At 43.7% G+C, this 20,647-nt stretch overlaps 2 long non-coding RNA genes across 2 annotated transcripts in view; both read left to right on the top strand.

Moving 5' to 3' along the window:
* The window catches only part of LOC125160546 (uncharacterized), a 170,391-nt gene that overhangs the window by 2,507 nt on the left and 147,237 nt on the right, over nucleotides 1-20,647 (top strand). The window lies entirely within an intron of this gene.
* On the top strand, nucleotides 11,098-19,264 carry LOC125160547 (uncharacterized). The gene is made up of 3 exons (XR_007150276.1): nucleotides 11,098-11,117; nucleotides 17,249-17,345; nucleotides 19,124-19,264. It is a non-coding gene; the product is annotated as an uncharacterized LOC125160547 (long non-coding RNA).

Below are 20,647 nucleotides of genomic sequence, written 5' to 3'. Positions count from 1 at the left end.
CTTCTTGCGTCCTCTCCTGCTTCTTGTTCAAACCTGACATGGAGGGCACAGAAAACCTTTAGTCCCCACCTTGAACTTGAGAAATTCTCTTCCTTGGCTGTGTGCCACTAGGGGCGCCTGGGTGCATCGGACTTTGGCTCAGGTTATGATCTAGTGGTTCCCAAGTTCAAGTCCCACCTTGGGCTCTGTGCTGGCAGCTCAGAGCCTGGAGCCTGTTTCTGATTCTATGTCTCCCTCTCTGTCTGCCCCTCCCCCACTCGTACTCTGTCTTTCTCTCTCTCTCAAAAACATAAATAAATAAACATTAAAAAAAGAAAAGAAAAGAAAAGAAAAGAAAAGAAAAGATAGAGACCATGTAAGGTGAGCAGAAGAACAATATCTGGTCACTTGTCAGAACTGATTCACAGGATCTGACCGGGCAAAACAAAGCAGGAGTGAACTCCTGCAGTTCTTTGAGTTACAAATAGCTTAGCACCGCTACTGACAGTTCTCTCAGCTCAGAGGAGCTCCCACTTGCCTGAGGAGCTGGTAGCGGCTGGCAGAGCAAGTGAGGTCTGATTAGGCAACCAGATAGCTGTAAAGGTTTTTGATCCTAGAAAAACAAGTGTTTAAACAATAGCATCTCATTGAAGGCATAACTGTCTAAAATCTGGGAAGAATGTTCAGATGACTATCACATTGACTGGCAACACTGGTCATTTTCTGATTTGTTCTTCAAATCTGAGCTAAGACTGAGAAGCTCTGGGCACAACGTGTTCCCCTCTCTACCAGGGCTGTTATGGAAAATAATACTTGTAATGCAAAACTGTCCTATCTGAGGTAGTCATGTTGAGTCCTACCCGTGGTACTATAATTATGGCTGAGTTATCGACATAATTTGTCATTATTTTGCTTTCTCTTTGCTGTTTATAAAATGTGTGCCAGGTTATGATACTTGGAATTTAAGGATGTCAAGAGGAGAGATGGAAACTGTTTTAGGGAAATCATATGGTTGTCTAACCATAATGTTCCTTTGTGTTTGTCAATGGTAATACAAAGTTCTGGTCATTTTATTGGGAAGGTGAGGCTTTGTAACTCATTCTCAACCCATATTTGTCTCAACCCATATCCTGAAAAGATAGTGTTTATGACTGATGAGTTCAAAACCTGAATTTTGCCAACAAACAGTTCTATTCACTGATGTATTTAACAATCATTTCAGAAAAATGTAAAAACCACTGTAAGTTTATTTAAATTGTGTGATAGATTAACTCAGTGGGCCTAGTAAATTAATCTCAAAATAATTAAACTGAAGTATTTTTAAATTTAATTTTTTATTTGTTTTTAAAGTGTATTTATTTGAGAGAGAGAGAGAGTACACGAGTGGGGAAGAGGCAGAGAGAGAGAGGGACAGAATCCTAAGCAGTCTCCACACTGTCAGCACAGAGCCCAATGTGGGGCGTGATCACACAAATCGTGATCACAAATGACCTGAGCCGAAATCAAGAGTCAGATGCTTAACCAACTAAGCCACCCAGATGCCCCTTAAATTTTAATTTCTTTTTCATGTTTTTATTTATTTTTGAGAGAGAAGGAGACAGAGCACGAGTGGGGGAGGGACAGAGAGAAAGACAGAATCCAAAGCAGGCTCCAGGCTCTAAGCTGTCAGCACAGAGCCTGACGCGGGGTTCAAACCCATAAACCGTGAGATCATGACCTGGCCGAAGTCAGGCACTTAACTGACTGAGCTACCCAGGTACCCCTAACTTTTAAAATAATTTTAGGGGCACGTGGGTGGCTCAGTCAGGTGAACGTCAGACTTTGGCTCAGGTTGTGATCTCATGGCTCGTGAGTTCGAGCCCCACATCAGGCTCACTGCTGTCAGTGCAGAGCCTGCTTCAGATCTTCTGTCCCCCTGTCCCTCTGCCCCTCCCCCGCATGCATACACGCACTCTCTCTCAAAAATAAATAAAACATTTAAAAATAAATAAAATAATTTTAGATTTACAGAAAAGTTGCAAAGTAGAGTCCCTATGTATACTTCACCCAGTTTTCCCAGTGTTAACATCTTCTATAACCAAGAGATACGCATCAAAACAAGGATATTAACATTGGTATATTTCTATTAACTAAACTGCAGAATTTTTCAAACCTCATCAGTTGTCCACTAATGTCTTTTTACTACTTCAGGATCCAACCTAGGGTACCACATTTATAATTTAATGAGGTCTTTTTGGAAAGGGTGTTCAGGAGTGGAGGGAAATGAATAAGGCAAAATCATTTTCCATTCTGTTGAAAACTGAACAAAATGCACGAGGATTCAGTATATGCAAATTACTTTGACCTCAGTGGTCTGCTGCTCAATGGCTACCTGGGTGTCAGCACCTGCCTTACCTGAGTTGGCTCTCTTAGGTCTTAGCGTCCCAACTGGTGGCAGTGACCCACAGTGGCATATGGTCGATCCCGGTGAATATGGTGTCTGCTCTCATAGTCCTGGGCTCAACGCCACCCGTTACACTAAATGCAAGTTTCTGGAGAGCGAGGGAGCAGAGCCGTCTTGCTGCTCTACAGTCCATTAGAGCTGCGATTACAATACAGTGGTTAACAGCAGGACTGTGTTGTCAGACTCCTAGGCTTAAACCCTGACTCTACTTTGTCACTTTCGGCAAGGGGTTGAACCCTCCTAACTCATTTCCATTTTGCAGAGAGGAAGTGAGAGTTGTAGTGAGGTTTAAATTTTCTAATTTTCAGAGATTATATGGAAGAGTGCCTGGTACAGAGTCATTACTTACTAAGTGTTACCTGTTATGATCACAGTGTTCCAGAAACCATGGGTGACAGTCTCCCAATCGGGTGGCTTGAGAAACAACCAAGACTCAATGCTAGAGCCAAAGTCATTTAAGGAGATCAAACTTTTATTTATTGACTAGACAAGGATGAGAGGTCTAAGGAAGACCATTCCATGGATAAAAGGAAAGAAATATGAAACTTGGGAATAGAATTCTAGAAAGCAAAGAAAATGACATTTTTCACTACTGCGGATCCCATGGGGCGGAGATCATGCTGATCCTCTTTGTGAGGGCCCAACTTTAATCTCTTTGTGGCTGAAGTGGGCACAGACCTTATCACCATTTTAAGCCTAGCTCATGTTTAAGCAATGAATAAGCAGGAGAAATGTTCTAACTTGTAGAGGTGAATTTTACAATAATAATCACAAGGACTTCCATTAGGTCTCTAAAGAGAAAAGGCTTATTGCATAATAGCTTTTATAACATAACTTGGAACTTGCATAGTGTTTGGCATTTCTCAGAGGCCTTTCATGCTCCCTTTCTTCATGTGACTCTTGAGCTAAAGGAGGGTGTAGGAATTACGATCCACATTTTGTTGAGACAGAAGTCAGAGCGATGAGAGCATATCAGAAAAGGCTTCATCGCGAAAATGACACGGCACTGAAGCTTGAGAGATGTGGAGGGTGTTCTCCAGGTGGATGGGAGGGGCATCCAGGTAGAAGTGCGGCAGAAGGTAGGGAATAGTGTTAGAGGAGAGGGGAGTTCTTCTGTGGGACCAAATACCTAAAGAGATCTGATGCTTTGACTGAGGAGAGCAATGTAGAGGCAGGCCTTTATATGCCAGGCTAGGATTTTGGACTTTATTCTCTGGCAGTGAGTTGCTTTGAGGCAAGAAGAATAACATGATCAGGTTTCAGTTTAGGAATACCACTCTGGCAATAGTATAAAAGATAAACTCAAAAGATATTTAGTGGATAGGTTCAAGATAGCTATTTTTTTTATTTTTTTTAAGTTTATTTATTTTGAGAGAGAGAGACAGAGTGCACATGCGAGTGGGGGAGGGACAGAGAGAGAGAGAGAGAGAGAGAGAGAGAGAGAGAACCCCAAGCAGGCTCCTCACTGCCAGTGAAGAGCCCCACACAGGGCTTCAACTCATGAAACTCTGAGATCATGACCTGAGCCGAAAGTCGTATGCTTAACCAACTGAGCCACCCAGGCGCCCCTCAAGATAGCTGACATTTTCTAAACCTTGGGGCATGAGATCCCAGGTCCCAGATGGGTGACAACGAGAAGTAGACAGCCAGGTTAGCGCCAGCAGCACAATACTGCCTGCAACAAAAGCACAAGATTCAGGTGCAGAAACCTCTTGTTCCTCCTCTGGCATTATCAGATCTAGAAATTTTCCTGAAGCATTACCATTTAATTTCCTTTTGCTTACCTCTGTGTAACGGGAGTATAGTATTTGTATAGCATCAACTGAAATATGTTAATTAACATCAATGGAGTACTTCCAACAACAAATCAGGACTTGGGAATGAAGACAAATGTGAAGATGTCATAGGCTGGTCCCAGAATCATATCCAGGATAGAGAGTTCAGCAGGATGCCTAAGATATGTAGCAGGGTGGATATGGAGATTTAAAAAAAATTTTTTTTAACGTTTTATTTATTTTTGAGACAGGGAGAGACAGAGCATGAACAGGGGAAGGTCAGAGAGAGGGAGACACAGAATCTGAAACAGGCTCCAGGCTCTGAGCTGTCAGCACAGAGCCCGACGTGGGGCTCAAACTCAAGGACCGTGAGATCATGACCTGAGCCGAAGTCAGACGCTTAACCCACTGAGCCACCCAGATGCCCCGATATGGAGATTTTAGAATCCAATTTTTAGCTGCTTCTATCATAAGTGATTATTCAAAGGACTTCTACATTTTATCATCTCCCTGGAAAGTAGAGTCCCTCAAAGATTTATACAGAGATTTCAAGTTTAATATTGTATTATACCCAGGGATCTCTCATGAAATCTGGTAAGAAACAAAACAAAATGTCCACTAGTTCTGTATGGATGGTTTGTTTATTCTATTTGCAAGTGCAGAGAACTGACTTCCTGCCGGGGAGAGAACATGGTGTGATAGATCTGGGACAGTAAACTGAGTGGGCGAAGTTCTTTGTTCTTAGCATGCCGGTTGGGGTAGCTCCGGGACCTGAGTTTTCTGTATCTAACAGGAAACCCAAAGAAATGTCCTTCCCTCCTGATTCTGGCCCTATGGATTTGTGTCAGGGCCTCTATGTTCTTCTGAGTGACATTGTAGCATTTATTAAGAGAGAACAGGTTACCACAGGTGACCACTTTCAAAGCTGACCAGTCATATGTTCAGGAAGCCTGTAATCTTATCAACAACAAAAATCAATTTTCTAACATGATGTGAAGACGGTAAGTAAAGAAATGCCTGAGTGGGAGCTGGCCGGGGAAATTCTGATGCTAACGAAATTTTGGCAATGGAAGTTTGTTTACAATTCTCTTGGAGGCAGAAGAAAGTAGTTTATACAGTAACTTGGTTTCTAGAAAGTTAACTGTAAATGTAATTTTTGCAAATGGAATTTTATTTTAAATATACTTCAGGAATTAGCCATTTAAAGGATTCTTTTGGAGAACCTCCTTATGATCATTCTTTATACTTCATAGTTTTGTATTTTTTACTCTTTGCCCATACCATTTTTTTTTAAAGCAACAATCATTTGTAATTTTCTTTTCTTTCTTTTTTTTTTTTTAAATTTTTTTTCAACGTTTTTATTTATTTTTGGGACAGAGAGAGACAGAGCATGAGCGGGGGAGGGGCAGAGAGAGAGGGAGACACAGAATCAGAAACAGGCTCCAGGCTCCGAGCCATCAGCCCAGAGCCTGACGCGGGGCTCGAACTCAGGACCGCGAGATCGTGACCTGGCTGAAGTCGGACCCTCAACCGACTGTGCCACCCAGGCGCCCCTCTTTTCTTTCTTAAAGAGAGGCCAGGTTTCAGTGAGGAAGGACCCATTTAAAAACTTTTTTCTTTTAAGTTTATTCATTTCTTTTGGGAGAGAGAGAGAGAGGGAGGGAGAAAACAAGCAGGGGAGGGGCAGAGAGAGAGAGGGAGAGAGAGAATCCTAAGCAGGCTCTGTGCTGCCCCTGTAATTTTCTTACAAGCTAAATAAATTGGTTTTTCCTTTCTGAAACAATTCTTTGATTATTTTTGTTTGTTTTGTTTTTTAGATAAAAGCAAGGTTTGTTTGTGTTTAAACTCCTCTGCTTTCTTATTTCTCAATTTTTTTTTTCATTTCCTAGAATGACTGTATGGTAAGAAGTCTAAAGATTTATCTATTTTGATTTTTTAAAATATTTTTATTTAATAAATTTTTTTTAGTGTTTTTTAGTGTTTTGAGAGAGAGACAGAGTGTGCACAGGAGAGGGGCAGAGAGAGGAAGACACAGAATCTGAAGCAGGCTCCAGACTCTGAGCTGTCAGCACAGAGCCTGATGTGGGGCTTTAACTCACGAGCCTCAAGATCATGACCTGAGCCAAAGTCGGATGCTTAATCGACTGAGCAACCCAGGTGCCCCAGAGAAAGAGGAAAGCCCCAACTACCCTACTACCCACCTATGGAAATATATATACAACCTACTGCACTGTCACAGGAATCCTGAAATGCCATCATAATACTTTATCTTAATAAAGCTTCACATTTTATTTTTTAAAGACTTTATTTATTTACTTATTTTTAAGTTTATTTATTTATTTATTTATTGAGAAAAGAGAGAGAGCACGTGAGCAGGGAAGGGGCACTGAGAGAGTGGGAGAGAGAGAATCCCAAGCAGGCTCTGCTCTGTCGGTACAGAGCCCCATGCGGGGCTCGAACTCAGGAACCGTGAGATCAGGACCTGAACTGAAACCAAGAGTCAGACACTTAACTGACTGAGCCACCCAATCATTCCTAAAGATTTTAAGTAATCCCTATACCCAACATGGGTTTCGAACCCACAACCCTGAGATCAAGATTCACAGTCTCCACTGACTGAGCCAGCCAGGTGCCCCTCCTGCTTCACATTTTGAAATACAAACACCCTGGAGAATTATTGCATTAAGTGGTCTATTACAGCATAACATTTTAATGGAAAATTATCTGATTATTTTTCTCCTGGCAGTGAGAAAAATGGGAATTTTAATGGGAGCATAGGAAAAAAAGGGTAATCTTAGAATCTGGGGCACCATCCTAGAAAGACAGGCTTAACTAAAGGAAAAAGTTCTAAGCTGCCAAGAAGTTGCAGAAGGGATACAAGTGCCTGGGAAGTATGCTGGAGAAGCTGTTCAGTACTAAAGAAAAGGCAAATGGAAAGCAGAATTAAAGTAAACTTGGATTCCTGCACAATTTAATTTAAGGAAGACCGGATTTTCTTAGCACATTTGATTTCAGTAGTTGCCAACCATTTGAGAAGAAAGAGAGACATGAAAAGAGACCTATTCCTTCCAATATTTATTGATCACCCATATGGACCAGGCATTTGCTAAGTCCTAATCATACAAAGTGGAACCAGATATTTTTGTCCTCTGAGAATGTATATTCTGAAAGGAAAGATAGGCCTAAAGCAAAGCAAAACAGAACAAAAAAAGGAAAGTATGTTTTCAAGGTGTGATATGTGCAACAAAGCACACAAACACACACTTTTTAGATTTGTTGTCTTCCACTCTACAATTTGACTACTTTGCAAAATCTGTGGTAAAATGGAGATAGGTTGGCAATGACTACAGTCTTCATAATTTATGTAATCAACTACCATTGACTTAGGTCCTATGTAAAAAATCCTGCATAGGATTTCTAGGGATAATCTGATGGCACTCTCAGAACCCTTTGAAATTCTGTAGACTCAACATTTTAAGCACCGAGAGGCTCCTCAAAACCGATTCTAATAATTAAGTAGGTGAGGTGGACTGCTGTCTGTGAGGTTTGATTTTAAGATTTATTTTCCGTTTGCTATCCCCACCCTGGCACAATGCCCATCCTTCAGCTGCATTTCCGGAAATTCCAGGGTTGAGAATTCTAATAGACTGGCTTAACAAGAAAAAAGGGAGAAGTGATTCATTATGGAGCTGCTGGTTTTAAGGAGAGGAAGAAGGAATATCCCCCAGAGCCCCAGAAGAAAGCAATCAAGAAAACTGACCGAAAATGCTCCATGTAGGAAGAGTGACTGAAAATGCTCCAGATCAGTAACCCAGGTAAACAGAAGAGTGGAGTACAGGGCAGAGGGGAGGAGCCACTTGAGGTCCCTGCTTGCTCAGTTGTGAGAGGGGACTATAAAACTACACTATGCTAGACTGCATGCTCCGTCCTAAACATTCTTTAATGCATGTGATTACTAAAGCCACTACAAGTAGAAATCAGATAGGTGACTTATGTTATTTCTCCATGACACGGATCATTGTGCTATAGTTGACAGAATACCGAGGGACAATGTAAAATATATTTTTGCCTTGTCCCTCACTAGTGAAAGAGGTAATACGAGGAATATGAACTAGAGTAATCAAGTAAAACTGCTGTCTTCTTGAGCCTTTTCATGGGCACACATTTTTATTTTTTCTGCCCAGCATCCTTTTGGGGGCACACATCCCCCACCCTCTGGTCAGATGGTTTGGCCCAAGGATGGGTATGTGATCCAGGCTCAGTCAATCAGAGCATTTTATCTTTCTAGTCAAAGGGATTAGCTTCTGGAAGAGTATATGATATGAGTTGGGCCAGCCAGAAGTCTCTCTTATTATTTACCAGCTATCCAGAAAAATACCCTTTTTCCAGAATCATAGGCTCTAGGAACTCTGGAGGTCTGAGGCAGCCAGAGTCCATCTGGCTGACACATGGAGTCAACCTGAAGATGAACAGTGGATATAGGGAGTGAGGGCAGAGAGGTCCTAACCTACACTATGTCCATTCTAAGAGATCCTTGTGTGGGTGAAGTGGAGGAGAAGAGCAGGTTTCCAATCAGTCTCCAAGAATGGGGTAGTCAGGCCTCTGACTTACCGTGGAACCAGGTGTCCTTGTCAGGAGGGGACAGTTTCTCCCAGGAAATTTATGGTGGAAGGGGTTGATGATAGCAAATAACCAGGTGGGACTATTTGAAATTATTTGCCTTTGGGTAACTTCAAGTTTAGTGTATACCTGCCCACTCTCTCTGAAGACTTCCTGTTGCTCCCCACCCCCATTGCTTTCTGTCAATCTGAGTTACCATTTGCCTAGGGAGAAAGGGTGAGGAAGAAATAGGAAGACTGAGATAGCATCCCAACATAACTAGTCTTCTTGTCTTTCTCCCACATCAGACTTTAGAATGTTTGTCTATCTTATTTTATTCATTTTAAAGAGAGAGAGGGAGAGAAAGAGAGAGGGAGAGAGAATGAGCGGGGGGGGGGGGGGGCGGGGGCAGAGAGCAAGGGATACAGAGGAGATGCAGGACTCGAACTCACGAACTGTGAGATCAGGACCTGAGCCGAAGTCTGACACTTAACCAGCTGAGCCACCCAGGTGCCCAAACTTTAGAATGTTTGAAGGCAGGGCTGTCTCCCAGTACTGGATCGTCAAGGTCTTATGCAGCCTGAGAACTTAGTAAGCATGTCAGTGAAGCGCTGACTGAGTGAATCTGGAAGGGCCTACAGAGATAGAGGCCCTCTAATATTCAGCCTGAGAAAGTCACTGCTTTGGATGAAAATCACTGCCTCTCCAAGCATCCTCTTAAAAAATCAAATACTCAGAGGAAACATAAGGTACTTCCCTGCCGACCAGCAATTCTCAATTTTGGCAGCTGTCAGAACTAGGGGGAACTACAAACATTGGATTTTAGAGTATTTTTTCTGAGTATGATAGAAAGGGCACAGATTTGGTTAACTAATTTGGAAAACAGTTTGGCATATCTCCTAAAGTTGAACATTTGTATACATATGATCCAACAATTCATTCTGAGGGATGGACCCAAGGGAAACTCATGCAGATATACAACAGGAGATGTGTGCAAGAATGTTCATAACTTCACTAATCACAACCTGGAGACAGCTCAACAGGTTGAGCTGACAACCTGTGACAACCTGGAGACAGCTCAAATGCCCATCAACAGGAGAGTGGGTGGATGAATTGTAACATATTCACACAACTGAATATTACATGGCATTAAAAACAACTGAACGAAGCTAACTCACAACAATGTGGATAAAGCCTAGCAATGAAACAAGAAAACATTAAGTGAAGAAAGCAAATGTCCTAAAAGTATACAATATCATATAATTCTTATAGAGTTCTATAGAATTCATATAATTCTTATAGAAAACAACTAATATAAGAATATACTTTATAGAAATATTTATAGATGCAATAAAACTGCACATTTTAAAAAAGCAAAGGAAGTGTAGATGATGGTTGTATTGTATGGGGACAGGGGGAGAATGAAAGGGGGACCACATGGTTAGATGAAGGTTATGTCAAGAGTTTAGCTTTTGTTTTGGATGGCAGGCTTGCAGGTACTTATCACATTATTAAGAATGTCAAAATAAATAACTAAGTCAAGACAAAACTGGAAAGCCTGGGTTTCAGGCTTGCTTTACTTACAAAGTGCAATCTCTGAGCAGTGATGGTGAGAGTAAAGTGAAGGGAGGTAGGAAGGTGGGGAGTAATGCAGCGGGGTGGCCTTAGCATGGCTCCACAAAGGGCTCTGAAGACACAGGGCTGGTAAGTCGGCAGGTGTGTCTGTTTAGCCACATGGGAACGTCCTTCAGGGAGGATGTTGAGAAAGACTGTGCCTTGGAGGAGTCGTTGGAAGGGAGGAAGTGAAGAAAACTGTCAGACTAGGTCTCTCCAATGAGAAGATAACTACTGGGCACCACTTCTGGGTTGCTTCTCTGGCCCCTTTTGGTATCAGGGAAACCAGATTTCACAGCCCGTGTTTGGTGGGAGAAGCCAAAATGTCAGGGTATGTGGCATGTTGACTGAGCTACCCAACAGCAGCAAGGGGAAGGTCCTGATTCTCCCAGCAAGACTCTAGTTGGCCCCAGCTGGAGTAAGTTCTTGGGTTGTAGAGGCCACCAAGCCAGACAGAGCCTGTGGCTGAGGGTCCAGGCCAGTGTGGCACCAAGGGAATCTAAGAGGATTATAACATGTCTCCTGTATGAACAGGGGCTTGGGAGGTCAGACCCTCCCAAGGGCTTTGAACCCCTGTGTGAATTTGGATAAATTTCTTAATTTCCCTAGAGCCGCATATGGAATGTGGGAATGTTGAAAACCACCTCCATGCATTGTGAGGATTCGAAAGAGATAATGTATGTAAGGCAATCAGCAGTTGTTGGCAGGTAAGAAGTCCTCAAAAAATGGAATTCTCTTTGGTGCTGCATGCCATGAAGCATATGTGAAACAGTCCTGGATGAGGGAGCAGGCCTGGCTTCATTGTCCTTCTCTTCTCTTCATCCCACCTCACCTTTTTCCTGACTCTGGGCAGCCCAAGGGCACTGGGCGCCTGTGTTAGAAGATGAAAGAGAGAAGACAATGTTGATAGTCCTGGACTGTACCTCTCCTCTGTGTTCTTGGCTTGTAAAGCCACTGGGTTTAAAGAGGCACGCTGAACAAAGATGGCTGATTCAAGCAGGCAAATAATTTGTCACCCCCTTGAAATGATATTCTTCAAATATTTGTCTAATATTCACTTTGGTTGGGGGCAGAGCTGGCCCCAGCACAGCAAAGGAAAATTTTTACTAGTGTGTCAGGAGTTGGGCATGGGGACCTGAGGTCAACGATTCAGATTTCCATTCGTTTTGGGCAAGTGTTAGCCCCTTTATGACTTACTACCTGTTGACCTGGTCATTCTTTTACGAGTCTAGAGCCCCTCAAAGGGTGACTAGACCTCTTGGGAGCTGATGTCATCTTAATCAGGATCCCCTTTCTTTTTGGTCATTTAAGAAGATCCATTTCCCGGTTTGCCTGCCTTATACAATTACCTGCCAGCGCCTTTCATAACACCTCCATAGGCTCCTGCACTTGAATACTTGCCAAGGACTAAAATAAATGCACACTGCTATTTTGGCTGGTGAAATGTAGTATTGCATAAGTGGAGCTTTTGATTTGGTAGATTTGAATGAGTGACTTAAAGTTTTCCTTTCTTGCTCTTAATTTGTTGTCTAATTTGGAGATAAAAATGAAGCTATATGGGGATTGGAAAAAAGCTCTCAAAAGGGGCACTCCTTATCGTTAATGCATATTGTACACGTACCCCAACTCCAAGACATTCCTCCTCAGAGCCTTTTCGAGGACAGAGAACACTCCTAATGGCTGGATTGCCCCTCTTCCCTTTGAGTTAACCCCGTGGCCTCCACAAACATGTAAAAAATTTTGGAGGAGTGGCCCTCCTGTGCATTCTTTGCAAATTTTCTTCCTCCAGCTCATTTCCCATGTCCACAGATCCGGTTGGCCCTAATTGCTTTCTAGTGGACAGTGGGCAAAGAGGTAGGAAGTCCTCTAAGGACTCCATACCACCCACTGCAAGTATTACTGGAGCCATAATGTCATGCCTGCTCCCATCACACCCCTTGGGCCCCCCAAGAGCGAAGCCTGGAATTCTACTACTGGAATCTCTTTCCTTTGGCTAAATTTTGAATGTTCCTAAAGGAACACTGCCCTGGAGGACCAGCATTTTAAGGTGTCCTAAGTCATTTGTATCTTTTTTTTAAAGGTTTATTTATTTTTGAGAGAGAAAGTGCAAGTGGGGAGGGTCAGAGAGGGGAGGGACAGAAGATCTGAAGCGGGCTCTGCTCTGATAGCAGAGGGTATGATGCGGGCCCAAACTCATGGATCATGACCTGAGCTGAAGTCAGATGCTCAACTGACTGAGCCCCCCAGGTGCCATAGTCATCTCTATCTTTAATGTGAATGGGGAGCATCTTGGGTCAGTGGAGGCTCTGAAGACAGCTGGCAGGTGGGGGAGGAAGAGAGTATGTAATTAGGTAGCTCAGGACCCAGAGAGAGCCTCCACTTTGATAGGAGCCATCCAAGAGCCTGCTTACAGGTAGCTAGTAACAATCTGACATTAAATTCCCTTTCTTGTGCTGGCATAGGTGCTCCCTGCCTTTAACTTTCAAATTAGAAATGTTTATGATAGCAATGGAAACTTGTGTCGGTTAGCAAAGTCAGCAGAAATTGGAAAACCCCTAAAAAAATACCAGGGAAGTGTCACCCAAAACCCAACATATTATTTAAAAAGTTAGACACACACACACAAAAACAAAACAAACAAACAAACAAACAAAAAACATGATAGCCAAGAAAAAAGGCTCCTTGAAGAAAGAAACATAATTATGGTATTTTCTGCCCTCTCTCTTTTTGCCCTGTGATATTAGGCCATCTTTTATGAAGGTCATCATTTATGAAAATCAACAACTTTAACTAATTGTTAGGATATCTTCTGAGGTGATGGGAGATAATATGGTAAATAAACACTAGGCAGTTGCTGAATTAAAGGAGGGGATCATTCCAGAACTATTAGCCCAGCACTGCTGCCCGCTTTTGATCAGATCCCTCACTCTCTGTGGGGCTCACCCTTTGCCTAGACTTCATTGAGTTGTTGGATTAGAGGCATGAGAGTCAAGTCTCATTTTGTTCCATTTCTAATCTTAGAGAAGACGTTTATTCCTTTTATCAGTTTTCAGGACAAGAAAATGTTGAGAATTGGGTGTGAGTCGTAATTACTAATATTATATGGTTCTTTGAGCTTGCAAAGCACATTTATGTGCATTGTTGCATTTAGTCCTTGTAACCACTCTGTGAAGTCGGCATCGTGGTTATATTATTATTGCCACAATTTTGCACCTGGGGAAACTGAAGCTTGAAGACATGCTGCTACTGGTCTAAAATCATAGAGGAAGGGATGGCTCTAAACTCAGGTTTTCTCCCCCAGGTCCCGTTGCTCCACAGTTGACATTGATTCTGAGGAGATATCAGTGGTCCACCACACTCCTCACTCTTAACTTTATTAATAATAACAGTGGCAGTTGTGACTGCCTTCTGGGATGGTCACATGATGCCACCAGGTACATCTCATTTAGTCCTTATGCTAATCCTATGATGTAGGTTTTATAACTAAACTTATTTTACACTTGAGTAAACTGAGGCTCAGAGAGGTTAGGTATGATATCTCAGGTGCATAGCTAGAAAGTGATAGAGACAGGATTCAGATTAAGGCCTGTTTGATTCCCCAGCTCTTAACCACATCACTGTGACCCTTGCTGTGTCCTTTGGTTTCTCTTTCAAGGTTTCCACCTCCTTTCAAACGTCTGATTCAACAGAGCAGAAGCACACAGGGTGCTTTCAAGGGCAAAGGACAAACTACAGGCTATAGGAGGGCATGGAATGAACATTGGGTCTTCTGGGACTTATTCCAGTGGGAGACACAATGACCTGTGGAACAAGCTTTGTAACAAATGTGTTAGTGGGGGGGGGGGCATGGAGCCTAGTGGGGGTACAGAGAAAACTGGACTGGCCAACCTGCATTGAGACATTAAGTCCTTCATCAAGGGACTTACCATAGTAAGATCCTCTACCCTGAATCATTCACTTTTTATAGGGGGATGGGGTGCTTAACACCCAGGCATCCTTTACTAATAACGGCCTATGGCAAGGTGAAGGGGACAGTGTCACCAGCTGGGTGTGAAGACAGCAGCCTGTTCTGAACATGGTGGCACAGACTGAGGACTGTAAGACCCTCCGGTTGGGTATAAGTGCCTCAGGACTGAATAAACTCTATTTTTTAAAAATCTTTTATGTATTTGTTTTGAGAGAGAGAGAGAGAGAGAGAGAGAGAGAGAGAGAGCACAAGCAGGAGAGGAGCAGAGAAAGAGGGAAAGAGAGAATCCCAGGCAGGCTCCATGCTGTCAGCACAGAGTCTGATGCAGGGCTCGAACTCAGGAACCGTGAGATCATGACGTGAGCTGAAATCAAGAGTCAGACGTTTAACCGACTGAGCCACCCAGGTGCCCCAGGACTGAGTGAATTCTAAAAGATAAACTTTGAGGCAAAGACCATAATACATTTAAATATCTATCTATCTATCTATTTATTTTTGTTTAAAAAATTTTTTTTCAACGTTTATTTATTTTTGGGACAGAGAGAGACAGAGCATGAACGGGCGAGGGGCAGAGAGAGAGGGAGACACAGAATCGGAAACAGGCTCCAGGCTCTGAGCCATCAGCCCAGAGCCTGACGCGGGGCTCGAACTCAGGACCGAGAGATCGTGACCTGGCTGAAGTTGGACGCTTAACCGACTGCGCCACCCAGGCGCCCCTATCTATTTATTTTTGAAAGAGAGAGAGCACAAGTTGGAGAGGGGTGGAGAGAGAGAGGGAGACTCAGAATCCGAAGTAGGCTCCAGGTTCTGGGCTGTCAGCACAGAGCCTGACATAGGGCTCAAATTCACAAACTGTGAGAACATGACCTGAGCCAAAGTCAACTGCTTAACCAACTGAGCCACCCAGGTGCCCCCATAATACACTTAAGTGCTACTTAGAGTTTGCTTCAATTAAAAACAATAAAAAGTGGGCCGCCTGGGTGGCTCAGCCAGTTAAGCATTCGACTCTTGGTTTCAGCTCAGGTCATGATTTCATGTGGGTTCGAGCCTCACAGTAGGCTCTGCACTGACCCTCTGGAGGCTGTTTAGGATCCTCTCTCTCCCCCTCTCTCTCTGCCCCTACCCTGCTTGCACTCTCCTTCTCTCAAAAGAAATAAACTTAAAATTTTTTTTTTTTTAAATCAATAAAAAGTCCCCAGCCACCTCTTCAAAATATTTAGTTCGTTTCCTTCTTGATTGATGCTGGCAGAGGGGTGGGGGAAGTTGGAGGGAGAAGTCTGGGAGCAAGACAATTTGTCTAACCCCATGAAAAGAAACCCTTTGAAGATTTGGAGGAGGTGGGAGAATCCACGTGTCTTTGATTTTCCACCTTTCTCTGGGGGAGCAATAGAGAGTTTTTTTTTTTTCTCTCTCTGTCGCAGCTCATGGTTCTGAGCCCTAGCTGCACATTAGAATCACCTGGGGGACTTTTAAAACCTACCCGTGCCTGGGACCCACCGTCCCCACATCTGCAGGGGTGTGGCCCAGCTACTGTAATTTTATAAGCTCCCCAGGTGGCTGTGAAGCACACAGGATATGGCCGCTCTGGAATTCCACAGTCAGAAACAAAGAACTGACACACGTATCCAATTAAACTTTCTACCATTTTGGCGCCATTGGAAGGAAACAGTCATCGTAGGCCAATTTTAAAGAGGGGGAAGAGAGGCAGAGAGAGAAGTGATTTGTCAGGCCAGAGGCTGGCGAGGGCCGGGGTGGGGAAGCAGAAGCCTCCTTTTCTTTTTGTTCTCTCACATCCTTTTTTTTTTTTTTTTTTCCTGGTAGTATATTACAATATCAGTAGTTCTGACAGCTTCGCTTTGTATGTTGCCAGGCGGGAGGTCTCTACTCTTTCGCTGGCATGACCTTTCTTCCAATGAGAACTCTACTACAGTGTTAATGTGTTTCCTGGTATGGAAACCCAAATCTTTCTTTTCTAAATCTCAGCTCTTGGCGAGCCCCAGCAGTGGGTCACGAGACGCCTGCATCCGTTTTAGAAGGAGCCAGGGAACCACGTTTAGTGCATTCTGTACAGAGCAGAACACGTGCGCCTGCAGTGAAAACATACCAGTGAGGGTGGAATTCAGACCTAACTCGGTCGCGGCTTTCAGTCCAGCTGTAAACCCAGCATGTCTGCCACTGAATCTACAACAGTTAATTCTTTTAGAACACAGAGCTAAGTCTCCCAGGAGGCTTGGACTGGAGAGGCTACCTGAATTGCTGCCTGCTTAAAGGTGCACTCATGTTTCTTGATTGAACTGGGTCAGTTTGGTTGTTTATTTTTGTCATTTGATTTCAGGGCAGAGCTGGCTTCTGTGTGCTGGCCATTCCCAGAGAGCACAGGCTCTGAATGACTGGGGCAGGTGTTCGGTAACCCCCTGTGACTGTCATTCAATTTGGTTCTTCCACCAGCCTCACGGTTTCTGTACGAGTTGTTATGTGACCGTGTTCTATTTTTAACTGCAAACAAGAATCATGTTCTTTAGACACTGCATTATGCAAGCTGGCTCCAGGGTTTGCCAGGAGTGCTAAACTAAACGGTGACAATTCCCAGCCATAGTCACTGACACCCCCGCAGTGAGGCAAACAGCATGCCTCCTTGCTTCAGGATAGAGTTTTGGTTGTGTTAATAGCCGTCCGGTGCTACCTCATGAAAAAGCTATGTCTAGCCCCTTCGATCAGCTTCTCTCATCTTGTCTCCTGCCTAATCCGAGAATAAATCCTGTGGGTCTTGGGGGAGGGCATTAAAAATGCTTCTGGTGAAGAAGATTAAATGTGAAACAAATCATAATGAGGCACAAGCAAGGTAATGCTTGTTGTAATGTATCTTCTCAGGTTGTAAGCAGGAGAGGAGAAACGATGGTGTAGATGGCTTCCAGTGGAGAAGCCACTGTCATGGAGGTGTTCCTGTCGAGTCAGGTGTTATCCTAAAGTGAGTACATTAGACAAGCCCACTGGTGGGTTCTCAGGTGGTTTTCTTGGGGGTGATCAGAGGGAAGTGGCTTGCAAGGATTGTGCAGAGCTGGGGGTTTCTCCTCTGACTTCTTCTGGAGGACTGGCATCCCGTTTATCCAAGATGACCTAGAGAAGGGGCAGAGCCAGCAATCTCCAAATGGAGAATATTAGTATCAATCAGAATTCTTTGGTGGCAAGCAACAGAGACCAACTCTTTGATAAGAGTTAACCTGTTAAAATTTTTTTAAAATGTTTATTTATTTTTGAGAGAGAGTCAGAGGGTGAGTGGGGGAGGGGTAGAGAGAGAAGAAGACACAGAATCAGAAGCAGGCTTCAGGCTCTGAGCTGTCAGCACAGAGCCCAAAGTGGGGTTCGAACTCACAAACTGTGAGATCAGGACCTGAGCCAAGTGAAGTTGGACACTGAGCCACCCAGGTGCCCCAAGAGTTAACCTACTTAAGAAAAGGACTCTTTAGAAAACAAGTTCCATGAGAGAGAGCAGGCCTACCTTGATCACCACTCTTCCTCCAGTAGAACAGACCTTGACTAGAGTAGGTACTCAGTAAATATTTGTGGGCTGAAAGAAGATATGGGAAATTGCTAGGAAAGACTGAGAACCAGTTTCAGGAAAGGACAAGAATGAAGCGTCTCTGGAGGGGTTTAGGTAGCAGGACTGAGGTCCCCTAATGTCTCATCATGACATCACTGCTGAAATGAATGCTTTCCAGCTACTCTTATGTTTTTGAGTGTGTCTCCCCATGCATCAAAATCCAGAGGAAGAGAGGGAGAATGTATTAGAATTTTCCAGAGAAAAACAGAACCAATAGAATATACACAGAAAGGGATGGGGGAGAGAGAGAGGGATAATTCTGATAAGGAATTGGCTCACACAATTAAGGAGGCTGGTAAGCCCAATGAGCAGGGTGAGTTGGAGTTGGAGACCCAGGGGGAGGTGATGTATCACTTGTAGGGCCATCAGGCAGGAGGGGTTATGTTGCAGATGAAGCCCAAAGGCAATCTGCTGGATAATTCTTTCCTACTCAGGGGAGGGTTGGTCTTTTTTTTTTTTTTAATTCAGACCTTCAACTGATTGGACGAGTCTCACCCACATACAATTAAAATGCCAATCTCATCCAAAAACATCTTTGCAGAAACACCCAGAATAATGGTTGACCAAATAGCTGGGCATCCCATAGCCCAGTAGACACCTTAAGTTAACCATCAGAGAGAGGGAGAGAGAGAGCACATCTGGCTTAGTTTGAATCACATGACCATCCCTTTGGCCAGTAGAAGGCAGGCTATTTTGTTGGGCAATTGCATAGGCTTTGCACAATGGAGCAGAACCTATTTCCCAAAGGGAAAGTGGGGGGTTATTACTAGGAGAAAGGGGAATGGATACTGGGAAGCCACAAGACAACAAGTGACTCTTTGTTAAGGAGAGTCTTAACTTCATCACATCCTTCTGTGTGGGTTAACAGCAACATACATCTCTCTGGTTTGCCTTTTTCAGCTCCTCTTCTCTGTGTGATAAGGGAGAGCAGCTGAGATGGGGAGAAAAATAGTTTCTGTCTCTTTGCTCCTTTACCTCCAGTCAAAAGTGGTGCTAACTATTTGAGGGTAGACCATCAGCTCCAGACCCTTACTCTTAAAGGTTTGTTCTAATGTAAGAAGTGTTAAGACAGCTCTGCCCCAGAAGAGTTTGAATCTTTTGTATTCTGTGTATTTTTCTTCTTTTCCATTCTTTACGTAATACAGGTGTCATACGCTGTGGCTGCTGCTAACACACACAGTACCTTTGTGGAATTAAAAAGGCACCTATTCCTCGATATGTTACATCCATTGGTCAGAAAGCGTCATAATGGACTGATTTTGTTAGAGCATAACGCTGCTATACACCAGAATATTATTACAGTAAGTATAAGTCTAACATGCTTCCAATGTCAATGATGCCTCCCTAGATACAGCACTCTTATGCAGTGTGCAACTTGTCCACCCATAGATGGCAGGTCTGAATGATCAAGGAAGAGGTAGACTACCAGAGGCCAGGAAAGCACAATTTGTTCAGTGCTCTTGTGAATGGTGTGTGTGTGTGTGTGTGTGTGTGTGTGTGTGTGCACGCGCGCGCGCACGCACGCGTGTTCACAGGGGTGGAGTGTTCCCTTTCTTTGGGTTTGACTAATAGCTGAGCCGCTGATCAGATTCAAGACAGAACTGTAAGTCCAAGACTCCTGAAGCATGGCAAGTCCACCATACTGCCCAAAAAAACTGCCTGCAAGGAATTAGGGGCCTCTGCCCTCCTCCCAGGAGAGTTCCTGAGAGACATACATAGCTCAGACCAGACCATCAGACACAGGCAACGGACAGATATTACCACTCAAGGGTACATGTGCTATAATATCCTTTTCAGAGGTTTGTAATCCTGACTTCTGATTAGCATGAATGGACTGATTCATTGCAAATTCCATGGATTCATGATGGGGTAGCCAAGATCAATAGTCTGAAATGAAAACAGGTAAGATAAAAATAAAACAAATTCTAATGTGTTTTTCCCCATATCTCAATGGATCATATACACATCCTGAGAAAGGCATAGCCCACTTTGTGGACCCGTGGACCTGTTACTCCCCTTAACAGCACCTGTGCAGATAAGACTAATTGATCACAACACTGCCCCTGGGCCTCGAGACATCATTTACATTTCCTTATAACACAGTGGTCTCTAAGGTGAGGGGTGGCAAACTATGGCCTGAGGACCTTATTCAGCCTGCTGCCTGCTGGTTTTGATAAATAAAGTTTTATTGGGACACAACCACAACTCACTTGTTTATGTATTGTCCATGGCTGCTTTCATACTCCAAGTGCTGAGCTGAGTAACTGCCGCTTTGACCATTCTGTCCAAAACATCTAAAATACCTATCTGTCCCTTTACAAATGTGAAATCCAACCCAGGTCTGGGCAGTCAGTATTGATCACTGTGTGTGGTAATGAAAGGTTTGTTTGCCATCCCTGCTCTAGAGTTTGGCTAGCGTTTGGAGAATAGTTCGTCGTGCTGAGGAGGCCAAACTTGGCCTTGCTTTCTTTCCTGGGTATCTAATCTTTGCTAGCTTTCTTAGAAATCTAATCATTCAGTCACAAGGACACAGAGAAGCAAGTGTGGATGAAAGTGGTCACCTAAAGCCCATGTCCTGCGCAGTATGGTCAGCAGTGGCCACTCCCCAGAGACTTGCCTCCAGGTGGAGGTGTGTGCTTCTCCGCATAGGTAACACTAACTGCCCCACT

This window comes from Prionailurus viverrinus, chromosome A2, assembly GCF_022837055.1.
Source record: "Prionailurus viverrinus isolate Anna chromosome A2, UM_Priviv_1.0, whole genome shotgun sequence".
Lineage (NCBI taxonomy): Eukaryota > Metazoa > Chordata > Mammalia > Carnivora > Felidae > Prionailurus > Prionailurus viverrinus.
This window is presented reverse-complemented; position numbering and strand designations above follow the sequence as displayed.